The following is a 19,428-nucleotide window of genomic DNA, read 5'->3' as shown; positions in this document are numbered from 1 at the left end:
GGCATTGAAGGATGTCAGCGCCTAGACTACACATTGGTGAAGCTGTGAGAGATAATTTTGCTAGTGGTAGAGCACTGTTTGAGCTGGGGGGGGGGGAACTGGCTTGTGGCCGGCGGTACAGGCACAGGGCCCCTCATATTACAACGGTGTGTCTGACGTTGGGTGCGCACCACCACCGCCAGAGACACTTTATTGTACTATGAGGGACCCAGTGGCAGTGCCGTCGACCAAAAGCGGCCACACCCACCTCTTCAGACAAACAGCACTCTCAAGGGTCCAAGCGCAAAGTGGCGATAGCACGACCCCGTGTGGGGAGTTTGGCCATTTCGTGAGGTGGAAACATGTCGTATGCTGGACAATCAGGTGAAGAAAATTACGAGATTGGAAAAGTCATTCAGAATAGTCCACAGGCAAGACCTTTTCATAGGAAAGCTAGGTGTCAGCCGGGCAGGGTGGGGCAAAAGATTTTGAAATCCAGTTGTGGTTCATTTTAATGAAGGTTAGATCATCTACATTTTGGGTAGCCAGACGAGTCCTTTTTTCTGTTAGTATTGAACCTGCAGCACTGAATACTCTTTCTGATAGGACACTAGCTGCCGGGCAAGCAAGCTCCTGCAATGCATATTCTGCCAATTCTGGCCAGGTGTCTAATTTGGATGCCCAGTAATCAAATGGGAATGACGGTTGAGGGAGAACGTCGATAAGGGATGAAAAATAGTTTGTAACCATACTGGACAAATGTTGTCTCCTGTCACTTTGAATTGATGCTGCAGTACCTGTCCTGTCTGCGGTCATAGAAAAATCACTCCACAACCTGGTCAGAAAACCCCTCTGGCCAACGCCACTTCTGATTTCTGCCCCTCTAACACCTCTGGTCTGCTGGCCCCTGGAGCTCGTGTGAGAACGATCACGGGCGCTGTGTGCAGGGAATGCCAGAAGCAAACGGTCAACAAGAGTTGATTGTTTTGTTGCTAATATTAGTTCCAAGTTCTCATGTGGCATAATATTTTGCAATTTGCCTTTATAGCGAGGATCAAGGAGGCAGGCCAACCAGTAATCGTCATCGTTCATCATTTTTGTAATGCGTGTGTCCCTTTTGAGGATACGCAAGGCATAATCCGCCATGTGGGCCAAAGTTCCCATTGTCAAATCTGCGGTTGTGCTTGGTTGAGGGGCAGTTGCAGGCAAATCTACGTCACTTGTGTCCCTCAAAAAACCAGAACCCGGCCTTGCCACGCCACCAATTTCCCGTGCCCCCGGGAAAGCTTCCTCATTAAAAATATACTCATCCCCATCATCCTCCTCATCCTCCACCTCCTCTTCGCCCGGTACCTCGTCATGTACACTGCCCTGACCAGACAATCGCTGACTGTCATCAAGGCTTTCCTCTTCCTCTGGTGCAGACGCCTGATCCTTTATGTGCGTCAAACTTTGCATCAGCAGACGCATTAGGGGGATGCTCATGCTTATTATGGCGTTGTCTGCACTAACCAGCCGTGTGCATTCCTCAAAACACTGAAGGACTTGACACATGTCTTGAATCTTCGACCACTGCACACCTGACAACTCCATGTCTGCCATCCTACTGCCTGCCCGTGTATGTGTATCCTCCCACAAAAACATAACAGCCCGCCTCTGTTCGCACAGTCTCTGAAGCATGTGCAGTGTTGAGTTCCACCTTGTTGCAACGTCTATGATTAGGCGATGCTGGGGAAGGTTCAAAGAACGCTGATAGGTCTGCATACGGCTGGAGTGTACAGGCGAACGGCGGATATGTGCGCAAAGTCCACGCACTTTGAGGAGCAGGTCGGATAACCCCGGATAACTTTTCAGGAAGCACTGCACCACCAGGTTTAAGGTGTGAGCCAGGCAAGGAATGTGTTTCAGTTGGGAAAGGGAGATGGCAGCCATGAAATTCCTTCCGTTATCACTCACTACCTTGCCTGCCTCAAGATCTACAGTGCCCAGCCACGACTGCGTTTCTTGCTGCAAGAACTCGGACAGAACTTCCGCGGTGTGTCTATTGTCGCCCAAACACTTCATAGCCAATACAGCCTGCTGACGTATGCCAGTAGCTGCCCCATAATGGGAGACCTGGTGTGCAACAGTGGCAGGTGCGGATGGAGTGTTTGTGCGACTGCGGTCTGTGGACGAGCTCTTGCTTCTGCAGGAGGACGAGGAGGAGGAGGAGGGGGTGCGAACGGCTACAGACAACTGTTTACTAGACCGTGGGCTAGGCAGAACTGTCCCAAACTTGCTGTCCCCTGTGGACCCTGAATCCACCACATTTACCCAGTGTGCCGTGATGGACACGTAACGTCCCTGGCCATGCCTACTGGTCCATGCATCTGTTGTCAGGTGCACCTTTGTGCTCACAGATTGCCTGAGTGCATGGACGATGCGCTCTTTAACATGCTGGTGGAGGGCTGGGATGGCTTTTCTGGAAAAAAAGTGTCGACTGGGTAGCTCGTAGCGTGGTACAGCGTAGTCCATCAGGTCTTTGAAAGCTTCGCTTTCAACTAACCGGTAGGGCATCATCTCTAACGAGATTAGTCTAGCTATGTGGGCGTTCAAACCCTGTGTACGCGGATGCGAGGCTAAGTACTTCCTTTTTCTAACCATAGTCTCATGTAGGGTGAGCTGGACTGGAGAGATGGAGATCGTGGAACTAGCGGGGGTGCCGGTGGACATGGCAGACTGAGAGACGGTGGGAGATGGTATTGTTGCCGCCGGTGCCCTAGATGCAGTGTTTCCTACTACGAAACTGGTGATTCCCTGACCCTGACTGCTTTGGCCTGGCAAAGATACCTGCACAGATACAGCAGGTGGTGCGCTAAATGGTGGTCCTACACTGCCGGAAGGGATGTTGCGTTGATGACTAGCTTCATTGGCCGAGGGTGCAACAACCTTAAGGGACGTTTGGTAGTTAGTCCAAGCTTTCAAATGCATGGTGGTTAAATGTCTATGCATGCAACTAGTATTGAGACTTTTCAGATTCTGACCTCTGCTTAAGGAAGTAGAACATTTTTGACAGATGACTTTGCGCTGATCAATTGGATGTTGTTTAAAAAAATGCCAGACTGCACTCTTTCTAGCATCGGATACCTTTTCAGGCATTGCAGACTGAGCTTTAACCGGATGGCCACGCTGTCCTCCACCAGGTTTTGGCTTTGCCACGCGTTTTGGGCAAGATACGGGCCCGGCAGATGGAACCTGTGGCGATGTTGATGCCTGCTGCGGCCCCTCCTCCTCCTCTGCTTCAGAACTGCTGCCGCCTGCACCCTGTTCCCCCAATGGCTGCCAATCGGGGTCAAGAACTGGGTCATCTAATAACTCTTCTTGTACCTCCTGCGCAACTTCGTCTGTGTCACCGTGTCGTTCGGTGGTATAGCGTTCGTGATGGGGCAACATAGTCTCATCAGGGTCTGATTCTTGATCAGCACCCTGCGAGGGCAATGTTGTGGTCTGAGTCAAAGGACCAGCATAGTAGTCTGGCTGTGGCTGTGCGTCAGTGCACTCCATGTCAGATTCAATTTGTAATGGGCATGGACTGTTAACTGCTTCACTTTCTAAGCCAGGGACGGTATGTGTAAAGAGCTCCATGGAGTAACCCGTTGTGTCGCCTGCTGCATTCTTCTCTGTTGTTGTTTTTGCTGAAGAGGACAAGGAAGTGACTTGTCCCTGACCGTGAACATCCACTAACGACGCGCTGCTTTTACTTTTACCAGTTTCACGAGAGGAGGCAAAAGAGCTAGAGGCTGAGTCAGCAAGATAAGCCAAAACTTGCTCTTGCTGCTCCGGCTTTAAAAGCGGTTTTCCTAATCCCAGAAAAGGGAGCGTTCGAGGCCTTGTGTAGCCGGACGACGAACCTGGCTCCACAGCTCCAGACTTAGGTGCAATATTTTTTTCCCCACGACCACCTGATGCTCCACCACTACCACTACCCTCATTACCAGCTGACAATGAACGCCCCCGGCCACGACCTCTTCCACTAGACTTCCTCATTGTTTTAAAAACGTAACCAAACTAACGTTATTTGTTGCAGTCACACAACTTACACGGTGAGCTATAACTTCAGTATGATTTAGCTACCCCTTTACAGGTTGGTGAGACCACCGCGAAAATCAGGCACAATGTTACACACTCTTTTTTTGGTGGCTGCAAATTAGAGAGATGCCCCACACGCAGGACTGTCACTGAAGCACAAATGTTAATATTAATGTCACACTATTATTTGTTTTTTATTTTTATTTTTTTCAGGAACACTTTAGAAACCCCCCCAAAAAAAAAAATTTGATTTTTGCAGGGAGAATTTAGAAAACAAATGTAACAAACTATATGCTTTCTATGGGCCACTGAGTGAGAGATGACGCACACAGGAATCAGGAGTGGCACACAAGCCCAGAGGCCAATATTTTTCTACCAATGATTGATGGAGTTATTTTCTCTGGTAGATTTTGGAACCCAAATCAAGGAAAAAAAATATAGGCTTTCTATGGACCACAATTGGAGAGAGAGAGAGAGAGAGAGAGAGAGAGATGGCACACCCAGGAGTCAAGACTGGCACACAAGCAGAAAGGCCAATATTAATCTCCCACTGTTTTTTTTTTTTTTTTTTTTTTTTCAGGGAGACTTTAGAAAAAAAAATAATAAAAAAAATATGATTTTATCATGAAGAATTTAGAAACCAAATAAAATAAAATGATTTTTTCAGGGAGAATTTAGAAAACAAATAAAACCAAAAATAGGCGTTCTATGGCCCACTGACTAAGAGAGAGAGAGAGAGATGGAACGCTTAGTACTGGCACACAAGCCCAAAGGGCAATATTAATCTCCCTTTTTTTTTCCAGGGAGAATTTCTAAAACCCCCCCCCAAAAAAAAATAGGCTTTCTATGGCCCACTATTTGTGAGAGAGATGGGACGCTCAGGACTGGCACAGATGGCACACTCAGGACTGGCACAGAAGCCCAGAGGCCAATATTAATCTCCCTTTTTTTCTGGGAGAATTTATAAAACCAAAAAAATATTTAAATAGGCTTTCTATGGCCCACTATTTGTGAGAGAGATGGCACGCTCAGGACTGGCACAGATGGCACGCTCACAACTGGCACACAAGCCCAGAGGCCAATATTAATCTCCCTTTTTTCAGGGAAAATTTATAAAACCAAAAAAATAATTAAATAGGCTTTCTATGGCCCACTATTTGTGAGAGAGATGGCACGCTCAGGACTGGCACAGATGGCACGCTCACAACTGGCACACAAGCCCAGAGGCCAATATTAATCTCCCTTTTTTCAGGGAAAATTTATAAAACCAAAAAAAAAATTAAATAGGCTTTCTATGGCCCACTATTTGTGAGAGAGATGGGACGCTCAGGACTGGCACAGATGGCACGCTCACAACTGGCACACAAGCCCAGAGGCCAATATTAATCTCCCTTTTTTCAGGGAAAATTTATAAAACCAAAAAAAAAATTAAATAGGCTTTCTATGGCCCACTATTTGTGAGAGAGATGGCACGCTCAGGACTGGCACAGATGGCACGCTCACAACTGGCACACAAGCCCAGAGGCCAATATTAATCTCCCTTTTTTCAGGGAAAATTTATAAAACCAAAAAAAAAATTAAATAGGCTTTCTATGGCCCACTATTTGTGAGAGAGATGGGACGCTCAGGACTGGCACAGATGGCACGCTCAGGACTGGCACAGAAGCCCAGAGGCCAATATTAATCTCCCTTTTTTTCTGGGAGAATTTATAAAACCCAAAAAAAAATAAAATAGGCTTTCTATGGCCCACTATTTGTGAGAGAGATGGCACGCTCAGGACTGGCACAGATGGCACGCTCACAACTGGCACACAAGCCCAGAGGCCAATATTAATCTCCCTTTTTTCAGGGAAAATTTATAAAACCAAAAAAAAAATTAAATAGGCTTTCTATGGCCCACTATTTGTGAGAGAGATGGCACGCTCAGGACTGGCACAGATGGCACGCTCAGGACTGGCACACAAGCCCAGAGGCCAATATTAATCTCCCTTTTTTTCTGGGAGAATTTATAAAACCCAAAAAAAAATAAAATAGGCTTTCTATGGCCCACTATTTGTGAGAGAGATGGCACGCTCAGGACTGGCACAGATGGCACGCTCACAACTGGCACACAAGCCCAGAGGCCAATATTAATCTCCCTTTTTTCAGGGAAAATTTATAAAACCAAAAAAAAAATTAAATAGGCTTTCTATGGCCCACTATTTGTGAGAGAGATGGCACGCTCAGGACTGGCACAGATGGCACGCTCACAACTGGCACACAAGCCCAGAGGCCAATATTAATCTCCCTTTTTTCAGGGAAAATTTATAAAACCAAAAAAAAAATTAAATAGGCTTTCTATGGCCCACTATTTGTGAGAGAGATGGGACGCTCAGGACTGGCACAGATGGCACGCTCAGGACTGGCACAGAAGCCCAGAGGCCAATATTAATCTCCCTTTTTTTCTGGGAGAATTTATAAAACCCAAAAAAAAATAAAATAGGCTTTCTATGGCCCACTATTTGTGAGAGAGATGGCACGCTCAGGACTGGCACAGATGGCACGCTCACAACTGGCACACAAGCCCAGAGGCCAATATTAATCTCCCTTTTTTCAGGGAAAATTTATAAAACCAAAAAAAAAATTAAATAGGCTTTCTATGGCCCACTATTTGTGAGAGAGATGGGACGCTCAGGACTGGCACAGATGGCACGCTCAGGACTGGCACAGAAGCCCAGAGGCCAATATTAATCTCCCTTTTTTTCTGGGAGAATTTATAAAACCCAAAAAAAAATAAAATAGGCTTTCTATGGCCCACTATTTGTGAGAGAGATGGCACACTCAGGACTGGCACACAAGCCCAAAGGCCAATATTAATCTCCCACTGTATTTTTATCAGGGAGAATTTATACACCCCACAAAAAAAAATACAGAAAAATGAAAAGGCTTTCTATGGCCCACTATGTGAGAGAGATGGCACACACAGGGATGGCACTCTAGCAGAAATGCCAAATTGCCAATCTTAATCTCCCACCAAAAAAAAAAAAAAAAACAGGGAATGTCCTACAATTACTATCTCCCTGCCTGCAGTAATCTCAGCCAGGTATGGCAGGCAGCTACTATCTCCCTGCCTGCAGTAATCTCAGCCAGGTATGGCAGGCAGCAATAAGGAGTGGACTGATGCACAAATGAAATAAAAAGTGTGGACAAACAAAAAAGATAGCTGTGCAGAAAGGAAGGAACAAGAGGATTTGTGCTTTGAAAAAAGCAGTTGGTTTGCACAGCGGCGTACACACAGCAATGCAGCTATCAGGGAGCCTTCTAGGGCAGCCCAATGAGCTACAGCGCTGAGGGGAAAAAAAAAAAAAAAAACTTCCACTGTCCCTGCACACCGAGGGTGGTGTTGGACAGTGCAAATCGCTGCAGCACAAGCGGTTTTGTGGTTAATGGACCCTGCCTAACGCTATCCCTGCTTCTGACAAAGCGGCAGCAACCTCTCCCTAAGCTCAGATCAGCAGCAGTAAGATGGCGGTCGGCGGGAACGCCTCTTTATAGCCCCTGTGACGTTGCAGACAGCAAGCCAATCACTGCAATGCCCTTCTCTAAGATGGTGGGGACCAGGACCTATGTCATCACGCTGCCCACACTCTGCGTTTACCTTCATTGGCTGAGAAATGGCGCTTTTCGCGTCATTGAAACGCGACTTTGGCGCGAAAGTCGCGTACCGCATGGCCGACCCCGCACAGGGGTCGGATCGGGTTTCATGAAACCCCGACTTAGCCAAAAGTCGGCGACTTTTGAAAATGTTCGACCCGTTTCGCTCAACCCTACTTACCACACATCTAGAAAAGTTCCTTAGGGGGTCTACTTTCAAAAATGGTGCCATTTGTGGGGGGTTTTCACTGTTTAGGTATATCAGGGGCTTTCCAAACGCAACATGGTGTCTGTTCTCAATTCCAGACAATTTTGCATTGAAAAGTCAAACGGCGCTCCTTCCCTTCCGAGCTCTGCCATGCGCCCAAACAGTGGTTTCCTCTCACATATGGGGTGTTGGCGTACTCAGGACAAATTATACAACAACTTTTGGGATCCAATTTCTCCTGTTACCATTGGTTAAAACAAATTGGTTTTGAATTAAATTTTGTGTGGAAAAAAGTTAAATGTTCATATTATTTAAACATTCCAAACATTCCTGTGAAGCACCTGAAGGGTCAATAAACTTCTTGATTGTGGTTTTGAGCACCTTAAGGGGTGCAGTTTTTAGAATGGTGTCACTTTTGGGTATTTTCTATCATATAGCCCCCTCAAAGTGACTTCATATGTGATGTGGACCCTAAAAAAAAATGGTGTTGTAAAAATGAGAAATGGCTGGTCAACTTTTAACCCTTATAACTTCCTAACAAAAAAAAATATCATTCCAAAATTGTGCTGATGTAAAGTAGACATGTGGGAAATGTTACTTATTAAGTATTTTGCGTGATATATCTGTGTGCTTTAAGGGCATAAAAATTCAAATTTGGAAAATTGTTAAATTTTCCACATTTTTGACAAATTTCAATTTTTTTCACAAATAAATGCAAGCCATTTCAAAGAAATTTCACCACTATCATGAAGTACAATATGTACAGAGAAAACAATGTCAGAATCACCGGGATCCATTGAAGCGTTCCAGAGTTATAACCTCATAAAGGGACAGCGGTCAGAATTGTAAAAATTGGCCCCGTCATTAATGTGCAAATCACCATTGGGGGAAAAGGGGTTAAAATGTGAATTTAACTAGTAAAATATATAAATCAATAAATCAATGAACAATGCTTTCTATTGTATTTCCGTTCCTTGTGATCTCTTAACAGTATTCACATGTCTTGAATTATGAAATATATGTGCTTTTACATAATCATCTGTCAATTACTTTGAAGTACATGAAACAATGATTGCTGTGACCTTCTTGAAAGAAAGTGGAAAATACATTCAGCATAATTAAATTTGGTTGCAATAAATGGAAGATTTGAGATAAACTGTCAAACTTTAAGAACGAGCATTCATAAAGTATATGAATAATTCCCGTTCATGAATTTCTCTAGCTAAATTTATTTTAAAAAAGTAAACTAGCATAGAAAATAATGTTCAAGCCCTAACAAATATTTTCAAGATTTATCAAAAGTGGGCAAAAAGTAATAAGAAAGGACAAGCGAACGTGTTCAGCGATGCTCAGACATCACTGGAATATCTGGGAGTTCGGGTATGCTCGTAACTCTGCGAGCATTTCACAGTGCTAGATTTAAAACTTAAAACCACACGTTTGGTACCTGTTACATAGCTACTAAGCATGCAGGATTACATCACTGTAATTACATAGCCATCTTGGTAGTGGCTTTACTGTGATTGGTGGGCTGCATTACATCATCAGGGGGTATAAAAGGACAGGAGCCTCCAGGCTTGGCTGAAGCTGAATCATCATACTAACAGCCCTTCTAAGGGCTAATATTTTACTTTACTGTTTGCATCAGATACATTGTGCATTTAGCGCAGGGACAGTTGTAGAAGCAGGCAGAGTGGTAGTATAAAGGTTCAAAGCAGGGTTGAGTGCTTCACAGTCAAATGCTAAATATATAGGTGTTGCATGTGACCAGTATTTTTTTGGGGTGAAAAAATTAACTATATTGTCATCAATATAATATTATGTGCTTTGTGCTACATTTCTGTGATATATAACACCCCCAAAAAAGTCTAGATTTTTCTTTCTGGAGTCAATTACTCATCCATATAATATTACATACTCGGTGTTACATTTCAGTGTTATAAAAAAATTCCCAAAAGTTAAAAAAAAAATTATTGAATTAATTACTTACCTTTATAGTATGTCTGTGGTACATTTTGTTTGTATATAACAGTGCGAAAAAGAGTTTAAAAAAAATCTGGATTCAATTACCTAAGCATATATAATATTATCTGCTCTGTGGCACATTTTGGTGTTGTAAAACACTTCCAAAAGGCTTTTAAAAATGTTTCTGGATCCAATTACTCACCCATATAGTATTACGTGGTTTGTGGTGCATGTTCTTTATATCTAATAGTCAGAAAAAAAGTTGAAACTTTTTTATGGATTCAATTTCTCATCCATAGAGTATTGCATGGTCTGTGGTACATTTCGTTGGTATAAAACACTTACATTATTTTTTTATTCAATTACTCAACCATACAGTTTTACATGATTTTTGTTACATTAAGGTAGTATTAAACTAAAAAAAATGCTTTGCCTACTGCAGGTGACTAATTTTATTTTTTTTATGAAAATAAACTTGGTTTCCAGAGACCTAGCAATTATAAAATGAGCAAGGAATGCAGTAAGGGACGGGGAAGTGAAAGTGCTGATGATGGTGCACGCAGACACCGAGGACGTGAGGCAGATGCGACTACGCATCTTGCTGACACATAGTTTCCAGTCCCACTTTGCAAGGAGGCATGGGACATGACTACTGAAGCCAGAGCAGTGCAAACAGGTGGACGGTTGGATACCAGATAGTGCTTCTAGCAAGTTTGGCAACACCACTAAGTCTCCCACATGGTCCAGTCTCACCAGCCAACAGTCTGGATCACTTTATCTTCACCCTGATCCTCCTTCCTCCCATCATGTTGAGCCTCAGGAGACTAGTGATCTCACACTAGGACACTCAGAGAAGCTCTTTACAACATTACTTCCTGATTGTGGCCTCTCACCCTGCATATTCGAAGAAGGACAGGAGGAGATGCTGTTTAGTGATGCAAAAAATTTAGAGCAGCTATGGCCACAAAAAGATGATGGTGGGGAACGGCAAATTTTGTCAAGGGAGGAAGATGAAGATGAGACATAGTTGTGCATAAGTCAGCTTGTTGTCGTCAAGTCATCAATTCAGAAGGACCAGAGTACAGCGGTGGAAGACAAGGTGGTGAATGACAAACTCATCAACTCAACCTGAAAATCTGGCAAGCAGAGCGAGTTCAGCAGTGCTAAGTGAAGTGATCAGACACACTGAAACAGGGAGGAAAAAGCATTGGTGTAACTAGAGGGACAAGTCCGACAATGGTTCAGCTGAGCACTGAAACTCCTGAATTTCTACGTTAAAGAGTTAGGTGTTCCTCAGTCTGGGACTTTTTTAAAGAGAGCTCTGAGATAAAAAAAAAAAAAGGTAATTTGCAACCTGTGTCACGCCAAGATCTGCAGGGGCATTACCACTAAGGACCTAACCACCACCAGCATGATCACGCACGTCTTGATGGACAGAATGCCTGGGTGCATGATTGGTGCCATTGAGTGACACCACTGCCTCTTCCCCTGTGCTAGGTGCTTCCCAATCCCCTGTCCATAACACTGGCACAGATTACTTTTACCTTGCAACTTTCCTTGCAACTTTCCTTGCACATTCTGAATTACCGTCATCAGGTACTTCCAAATACTTGTCCCAACACAATGTTCAGCTGTCTCTAACCAGGCCTTTGAACAAAAGAGAGAGATTTAGCCACCCACCCACAGGCCCAAAGTCTAAACAGACACCATTCCAGGATGGAGGGTCAGGGAGCTTCCAACTTTTCAGTGGATGTGTCCAAATGAGGCTGAGAATGATGAATCACAGGTGGGCGCCGATGCAGCTGATGACTGCAGCTGTAGATGTCAGAAGAAAGGAAGGATTTCATCCAGCACACCGACCCGGTAAGACACATCAAAAATTTTTATTGAGGCATATCAAGCCATCATTAAAAGTAGATCAAAGCACCTGACGCTTTTCTGGCCAGATAAATGCACCTTTTGTCATAGGACATGGAAATGGCAATGCATGCACACATACAGTTAGGGCCAGAAATATTTGGACAGTGACACAATTTTCGCGAGTTGGGCTCTGCATGCCACCACATTGGATTTGAAATGAAACCTCTACAACAGAATTCAAGTGCAGATTGTAACGTTTAATTTGAAGGGTTGAACAAAAATATCTGATAGAAAATGTAGGAATTGTACACATTTCTTTACAAACACTCCACATTTTAGGAGGTCAAAAGTAATTGGACAAATAAACATAACCCAAACAAAATATTTTTATTTTCAATATTTTGTTGCAAATCCTTTGGAGGCAATCACTGCCTTAAGTCTGGAACCCATGGACATCACCAAATGCTGGGTTTCCTCCTTCTTAATGCTTTGCCAGGCCTTTACAGCCGCAGCCTTCAGGTCTTGCTTGTTTGTGGGTCTTTCCGTCTTAAGTCTGGATTTGAGCAAGTGAAATGCATGCTCAATTGGGTTTAGATCTGGAGATTGACATGGCCATTGCAGAATGTGCCACTTTTTGGCACTCATGAACTCCTGGGTAGCTTTGGCTGTATGCTTGGGGTCATTGTCCATCTGTACTATGAAGCGCCGTCCAATCAACTTTGCAGCATTTGGCTGAATCTGGGCTGAAAGTATATCCCGGTACACTTCAGAATTCATCCGGCTACTCTTGTCTGCTCTTATGTCATCAATAAACACAAGTGACCCAGTGCCATTGAAAGCCATGCATGCCCATGCCATCACGTTGCCTCCACCATGTTTTACAGAGGATGTGGTGTGCCTTGGATCATGTGCCGTTCCCTTTCTTCTCCAAACTTTTTTCTTCCCATCATTCTGGTACAGGTTGATCTTTGTCTCATCTGTCCATAGAATACTTTTCCAGAACTGAGCTGGCTTCTTGAGGTGTTTTTCTGCAAATTTAACTCTGGCCTGTCTATTTTTGGTATTGATGAATGATTTGCATCTAGATGTGAACCCTTTGTATTTACTGTCATGGAGTCTTCTCTTTACTGTTGACTTAGAGACAGATACACCTACTTCACTGACAGTGTTCTGGACTTCAGTTGATGTTGTGAACGGGTTCTTCTTCACCAAATTAAGTATGCGGCGATCATCCACCACTGTTGTCATCCGTGGACGCCCAGGCCTTTTTGAGTTCCCAAGCTCACCGGTCAATTCCTTTTTTCTCAGAATGTACCCAACTGTTGATTTTGCTACTCCAAGCATGTCTGCTATCTCTCTGATGGATTTTTTCTTTTTTTTCAGCCTCAGGATGTTCTGCTTCACCTCAATTGAGAGTTCCTTTGACCGCATGTTGTCTGCTCACAGCAACAGCTTCCAAATGCAAAACCACACACCTGGAATCCACCCCTGACCTTTTAACTACTTCATTGATTACAGGTTAACGAGGGAGACGCCTTCAGAGTTAATTGCAGCCCTTAGAGTCCATTGTCCAATTACTTTTGGTCCCTTGAAAAAAAGGACGTTATGCATTACAGAGCTATGATTCCTAAACCCTATCTCCGATTTGGATGTGGAAACTATCATATTGCAGCTGGAAGTGTGCACTTTCAGCCCATAGTATATATATAATTGTATTTCTGAACATGTTTTTGTAAACAGCTAAAATAACAAAACTTGTGTATTTGGACAAAATATTTCTGGCCCTAACTGTATATAACAAAAACAAACCAATCAATGACTACAAGCTTGATTGCATTAGTAATGCACAAGAAGTGTACCATGCCAACTTAACAGGAACAGATGATTACAGTGGAAAAAATGTTCAATTAATATAGGTAGAATAAATCATTTCTGAAATTTATCCCTTTTGCATATTTGGAACTGTAAGGTTTTACACACTCAGCTGCGGGTTTAGGTAGGCACAGAAGGAGTTTTCATAAAAATGTCCCTCGGGTTTATTTGCTCCATAAACCTGCTTAAGTTTAAGGAAACAAAAGATAGCCTTCTGTGGCACAAAATGGAAAGAAGCAGATAAAAAAACAAACAGTTCATAAAGAAAAGTGAGTGCTCCCGCTCAGGTCAGGTCAGTGTCTTAGCAAAGCACACACTGGAAGCCTCCATTCCTCCAGTCACAGACCATGTAACAAACAACAGTCTCCACTAAATAGGTTGTAACCACACCCAGAGATGAAGTATGTGGGGAGCCAGACCTTCCGATCTCTCATAGCTACCAGCAACCCGGACCCAGATGCAACAAATGAACCTCTTATTGCTTACACGCACTATAGAAAAATTCTTCAGGTTACATCACAGAGACAAGCCAACTCTGTTGACACATACCTCCTATCGACTATACAACCATTAGCCACAGTACATACCTCCCCCTCTGCCTAAAGCCATGGGGCTTGGCACTTTCTCCTACCAGACAAGAGATTCTCGAGAGGTCATCGGCATTACAATGTAGCTTCCCTGCTCTATGTTCTACATGGAAGTTGAAATCTTGCAGGGCTAAGAACCAGCAGGTGACCCTAGCATTTTGACCCTTTGTTTCCCTGATCCATCTGAGTGGGGAATGGCCGGATACCAACCTAAACTTACGTCCTACCAGATAGTACCGTAATGTGTCCACCATCCACTTTATGGCCAAACACTCCTTCTCTACGACTGAATAATTTCTCTCACATGAGTATAGCTTCCTAGTCAGGTAGAGAACAAGGTGCTCCCCTCCGTGTATCTCCTGGGAAAGGCCTGCTCCTACCCCAACATCTGAGGCGTCTGTTTGGAGTATGACCTCTTTCTTAAAGTCAGGGGCCACCAGAACCGGTTGCTTACACAGTGCCCCTTTCATTTCTTGAAATGCCGTCTCTGCCTCTTCAGACCAATTGACCATTACCGATTTTGTCCCCTAAAGGAGGTCAGTCAGGGGAGCGGCCATCATGGCGAAGTTCAGGATTAACCAACAATCCCCAGGAAGGCTCTAACTTACTTTTTGGACAGCGGTCTTGACCATGTTTGAATTGCCTCCACTTTACTGATTTGGGGTTTGATCTAGCCTCAACCCACTACATATCAAAGGCACTTGGCTTCTTCTTTCCCCAAGGCACACTTTTTTTAAAATAGGATACAAGTCCTGAATGACGCCGACCTCATGGGACTCAGTACATGGGCCGTTTCAATGTCCACTATTGCCATATGGTAGTCCTTAGCATCACCATGTATGCACCGAACGCCGACTATTTTTCCCAGGGATGAGTTGGAGAGGAAACGTGGCCCCCACAAGGGTCACCAGACTCCTGGAGTCTAGCAGTGTTGTTACCTCCCTCCCGTCCACCTTCAAGGGACATACTTGAGGCCCCTCATTGGGTGGAGAGTTTACACTGCAGGCCAGATATGCATAATATGAACAAAGATATCCTATGCTGCAGTCAATCTGCTCAGGGGTCAGGGGACAACAGCGGCTATATGGCCTGGGCCATGTCACCTCCAGCAAACAATATCACCCGTTGGGACCTTGGAGGCCCCACCCCCTTTTGGGCCACTGCCCTCTTTTGGGACCCCCAGTATGGAGTGGGCTGCCTTCCCACAGAGCCTTCAATCCCCTGGTATCTCTCGACCAGTCCTACCAGGTCATCGGCATTCCGGGGATCACCCTGGGCAACCCAAATCTGCACAGGCCTCGGCAGGGAGTGCACAAAACGGTCCATTACTACCTGTTCTACCATCTGCGCAGGTGCAGAGGACTCTGGCTGCAGCCACTTCTGGACCAGGTGCAACAGGTCAAACATTTGGGAGCGTGGTGGTTTGTTCAGGTGATACGCCCAACGGTGACCCCACTGTGTCCTGAGAGTCATTATTACCCCCAAGCATGCAAGAATCTAAGGTTTTAGCTTGCCATTCTCTTTGGCATCCTACAAAGCTAAATCATAGTACACTTTCTGGGGTTCCCTCATCAAGTATGGAGCAAGTTCCTCTGCCCACTGCTCTGGCAGGAGTCTCTCCCTCTCGATGACCCTTTCAAACATCGTCAGGAAGGCCTCAACATTATCCCTGGGAGTCATTTTCGGCAAAGCCCGTCTTACCATCTTCTGGATCTAGATGTCATCAGCCAGACCTGGGGTTGGAGTCCTGCACTGGATAGCGGTTGCCAGAAGCTGCATCTGCTGACGTTGCTCCTGCTGGCTCTTCTGGATCTGCTGTATTAACAGCCTGTTGGTCTCTTGCTGTTGCTGCTGTGACTGGACCAAGTGTTTCAGCAGGTCCTCCATTTTGTCTGGCGATGTTTGCTGGCTTGCAACAGACTAAACCCAGAACATGCAGTCCCTCCTGTAGCATTCGCAAATCTCTGCTGGAATGCTGCCCACTTGTAAGGTTGTACTCACTCGGCTGCGGGTTGAGGTAAGCACAGGAAGCAGTTTTCATAAAAATGTCCATCAGGTTTATTTGCTCCATAAACCTGTTTAGGTTTAAGCAAACAAATAATAGTGTTCTGTGGCACAAAATGGAAACAAGCAGATGAAAAACAAACAGTTCTCGCTGTAACTACACCCAGAGGTAAGGTATGTGGTTAGCCAGACCTGCCTGTTTCTCATAGCTACCCGCAACCTTGACCCAGGTGCAACAAATGAACCTCTTAGTGCTTTCATACACTAGAGAAAAATACTCCGAGTTACATCACAGAAACAAGCATTCTCTGTGAAACATACCTCCCATTGACTATGTGACCATTATCCACACTACAGTATCTAGTTTTAAAATCCAAAAAGCTTCCCTAATGGTAAGCTGTTTATGTCTATCACCTCCGCGAACAGGGTTAGCAACTTTTTCAAATCCAAAAAATGCAAGGTGAGTGATGTCCCCTTTGTGAACATTTACAACATGTTTTGATGCCCCTGTATAGGAACCATTCTAATTATTAATATTCAATAGATGCTCTGCTATTCTTTTTTTCAATTTGCGAGTGGTACGTCTGATATGATTTAAATGGCAGGAAAGACAGCATATACAATAGATGACATATTTTGTGTCACAATTGATGAAAGTTGTAATATTAGGAGTCATACCTGATGCCCAACGGATTGATTTAGTTCTATGCAATTCATGTGCACAAACATTGCATCTGTTGCCAGCACATTTATGAAAATGTAATACTGTAACACACAGGTACTTGGATGCAGTGACACAGATGCGCAGAGCAGGGGTTAACTATTCTTTAATTACACAACAGGGATGTACAGGGAGAAAGGGGTGCAAAATAGAACAATATAATGGTAGTTTAGCTATAAAGCTTTTGTTAACAGATTCACTTATTGTGGCTCCGCTGTCCGTCACTCTCTGGAGGTCAGGAGGGTAATGGGATGAAGGCGAAGGTTGGTGAAGGGTCTTCAGATGTTCCCAACCAACACATGGTCCCACTTCTGGTGGCAGCAGGCAGTCACAGGTTTTGCCATCTGAGCCCCTAGTCCATTTAAGCAAAAGATGGAGCTCTCTGCAAGTATCCACTGGGCACGTGTTTTTCTGAGCAGCCGCTGTCATCTGAATGGCTGTGCTGCAATGCTCTGCTGGACATGCGCTCCTTTCTGTGCCAGCTGACACCTTGACGTCCATGCTGTGATGCTCTTAGCACCTGTTGATATGGGTGAGTCTCTCACACAGCGGCCCTCTCTCTACATGCAGCAGCCTACCCCTCTCCTCGCTGCAGCTGAAGTCCGCTCCTGCTCAGTGTTCTGGCGGGAAACCCTACTCAGTTCTTCACAACCCCTTTTACCTCATTATGCCTGGCTATGCCCTCTTCACTTTGGTTACCGGCTCGCTCCATCTGCAATCTCTTTCCCCCAGAAACAGGAGGTGCAGCCCTAGCAGTTCCGGATCCAGTGCTTCAGCAGCCCTGGCAGCCCGGTCCTAACTTCTACACTCCCGCCTTCCTTTAGCTTGCCATTCCACGGGCGATAGCTCTTTCAACAGTTGTTCACAACTTTTGACTTCTTGGATAATTCTCTGCCAAATAAACTGATCTTGCTCGTAGCGAGGCGGGAGGCACTAAAGGGATGCTCTGATATGGTGGGTCTGCTGCTTTAGTGGCTTCCAGCATTGGCATCTCAGTGTTAATCTCCTCAAAAGGGGTACATGGCACATCATTGAGGTTTGAGCATGGAGTGAAAACTCCCTCTTTTCCCGACGTTGGCAACCGGAGCTAGGGGCACTTCCTTGGTATTTGGCTCTTCTCCACTGTAGGGTTCTTTGGACAAGCAGGGCCGCAACATGCTACGAAGGACTACTCTAGTGGGTGCTCCCTCCTTCTTTTCAGGCTGCACTTCATACACCGGCCCATTGGGACCAACCTGCCATGTCACTCTGTGTGGAGTCTGCTCCTACCAACTTTTCAATTATCCCAGGGGCCACTTGTTCTGGACCAAGACTCAGTCCCCAGGTTTCAGAGCTGTCCCGTGAATAAGGGGCGCCTCATGGTGCTTGCGTTCCTGAAACTTCATCTGCACCAGTTGATGGAGTGTCTGCAATCAGTGCTAGTGTTCCTTAACCCAAGAGGACACCTCTGTCTGTGGGTAGTCCTCTTCCGGGTCCAGTTCCAGCTCTGTAATCTCTCATCCATTTCACCCAAACAGCAATGTGTGGCATGAACCCTGTCATGCTGTGCAGTCAGTTATTGTAAACACACACCAGCTTTTCCACAAACTCAGGCCACTGCATCTTTAAGTCTTCTTCCAAAGTGTGTAGCATCTGGATCAATGTTCAGTTGAAGCGTTCACAGGCCCCATTCCCTTGAGGGTGATGGGAAGTAGTTCTGGACTTCCCAATTCAGTACAAACTGTGCAGTTCTTCAATAATTTGACCCTGGAAGCAGGCACCTTGATCGGAGTGGATCTTTTTCGGGCAGCCGTACACGTGGATAAAATTTCGACAGGTGGCCTGTGCAGCTGACTCGGCGATCTGATCTCTAGTTGGCATTGCCACAGCAAACTTGGTGAAATGGTCGAACATCATCAGACAATATCGGTAGCCAAGATGTGCTGGTCCTACAGTCAATCAAGATTTCTAAAGGGGCATAGGTCACAATGGTCTGCGTTGGGGCCTGCTGATCTGGGGGCTTAGCCAGCTCACAGCTTCTATATTGTTGGCAAGCATCTTCCACCGCATTCATTAGTCGTGGGTGATACACCAATTTCTGTAGCCACTGGAATGTTTTCTCTGCACCGTAGTGAGCCCTTCACTCATGAGCATCGGTGGCCACCTTGATCGACTTCTCCGGGAGAACCACTTGCCAAGTGACTCCCTCTTCTCGCAACAGCTGCACTTTCCAATATAATAATCCATCTTTCAAGCAGAGTCGTTCCCATTGTCCTAGAATCCGCAGCGTACCCAAGGACAGCACATTCCTCTCCCTCCAACTAGGAAGTTGTTTCAATGCCACCCACTGTCCCAGCTGAGCAGTCTCCTTGTCCATCTGTTGGAGTTGCATCCAGTCTTCTTGGGATCGCCCCAGTACCTGATCTTCAGACTCCTCTTTGTTCTGCCCCCGTATTGCTACCAAGAGGTAAACAGATTTTGGAATCCAGGGATATCCTCTGCTTCAAGCTCTTCATCTCGGTCATGGCCTGGAGGTTTATGGGTCACTCTGG

General features: G+C 45.1%; 1 protein-coding gene across 1 annotated transcript in view; it reads right to left on the bottom strand.

Moving 5' to 3' along the window:
• The window catches only part of LOC138674481 (solute carrier family 23 member 1-like), a 994,669-nt gene that overhangs the window by 486,126 nt on the left and 489,115 nt on the right, over positions 1 to 19,428 (bottom strand). The window lies entirely within an intron of this gene.

The sequence above is a fragment of the Ranitomeya imitator genome, chromosome 4 (genome assembly GCF_032444005.1).
Source record: "Ranitomeya imitator isolate aRanImi1 chromosome 4, aRanImi1.pri, whole genome shotgun sequence".
NCBI classification, from domain to species: domain Eukaryota; kingdom Metazoa; phylum Chordata; class Amphibia; order Anura; family Dendrobatidae; genus Ranitomeya; species Ranitomeya imitator.
This window is presented reverse-complemented; position numbering and strand designations above follow the sequence as displayed.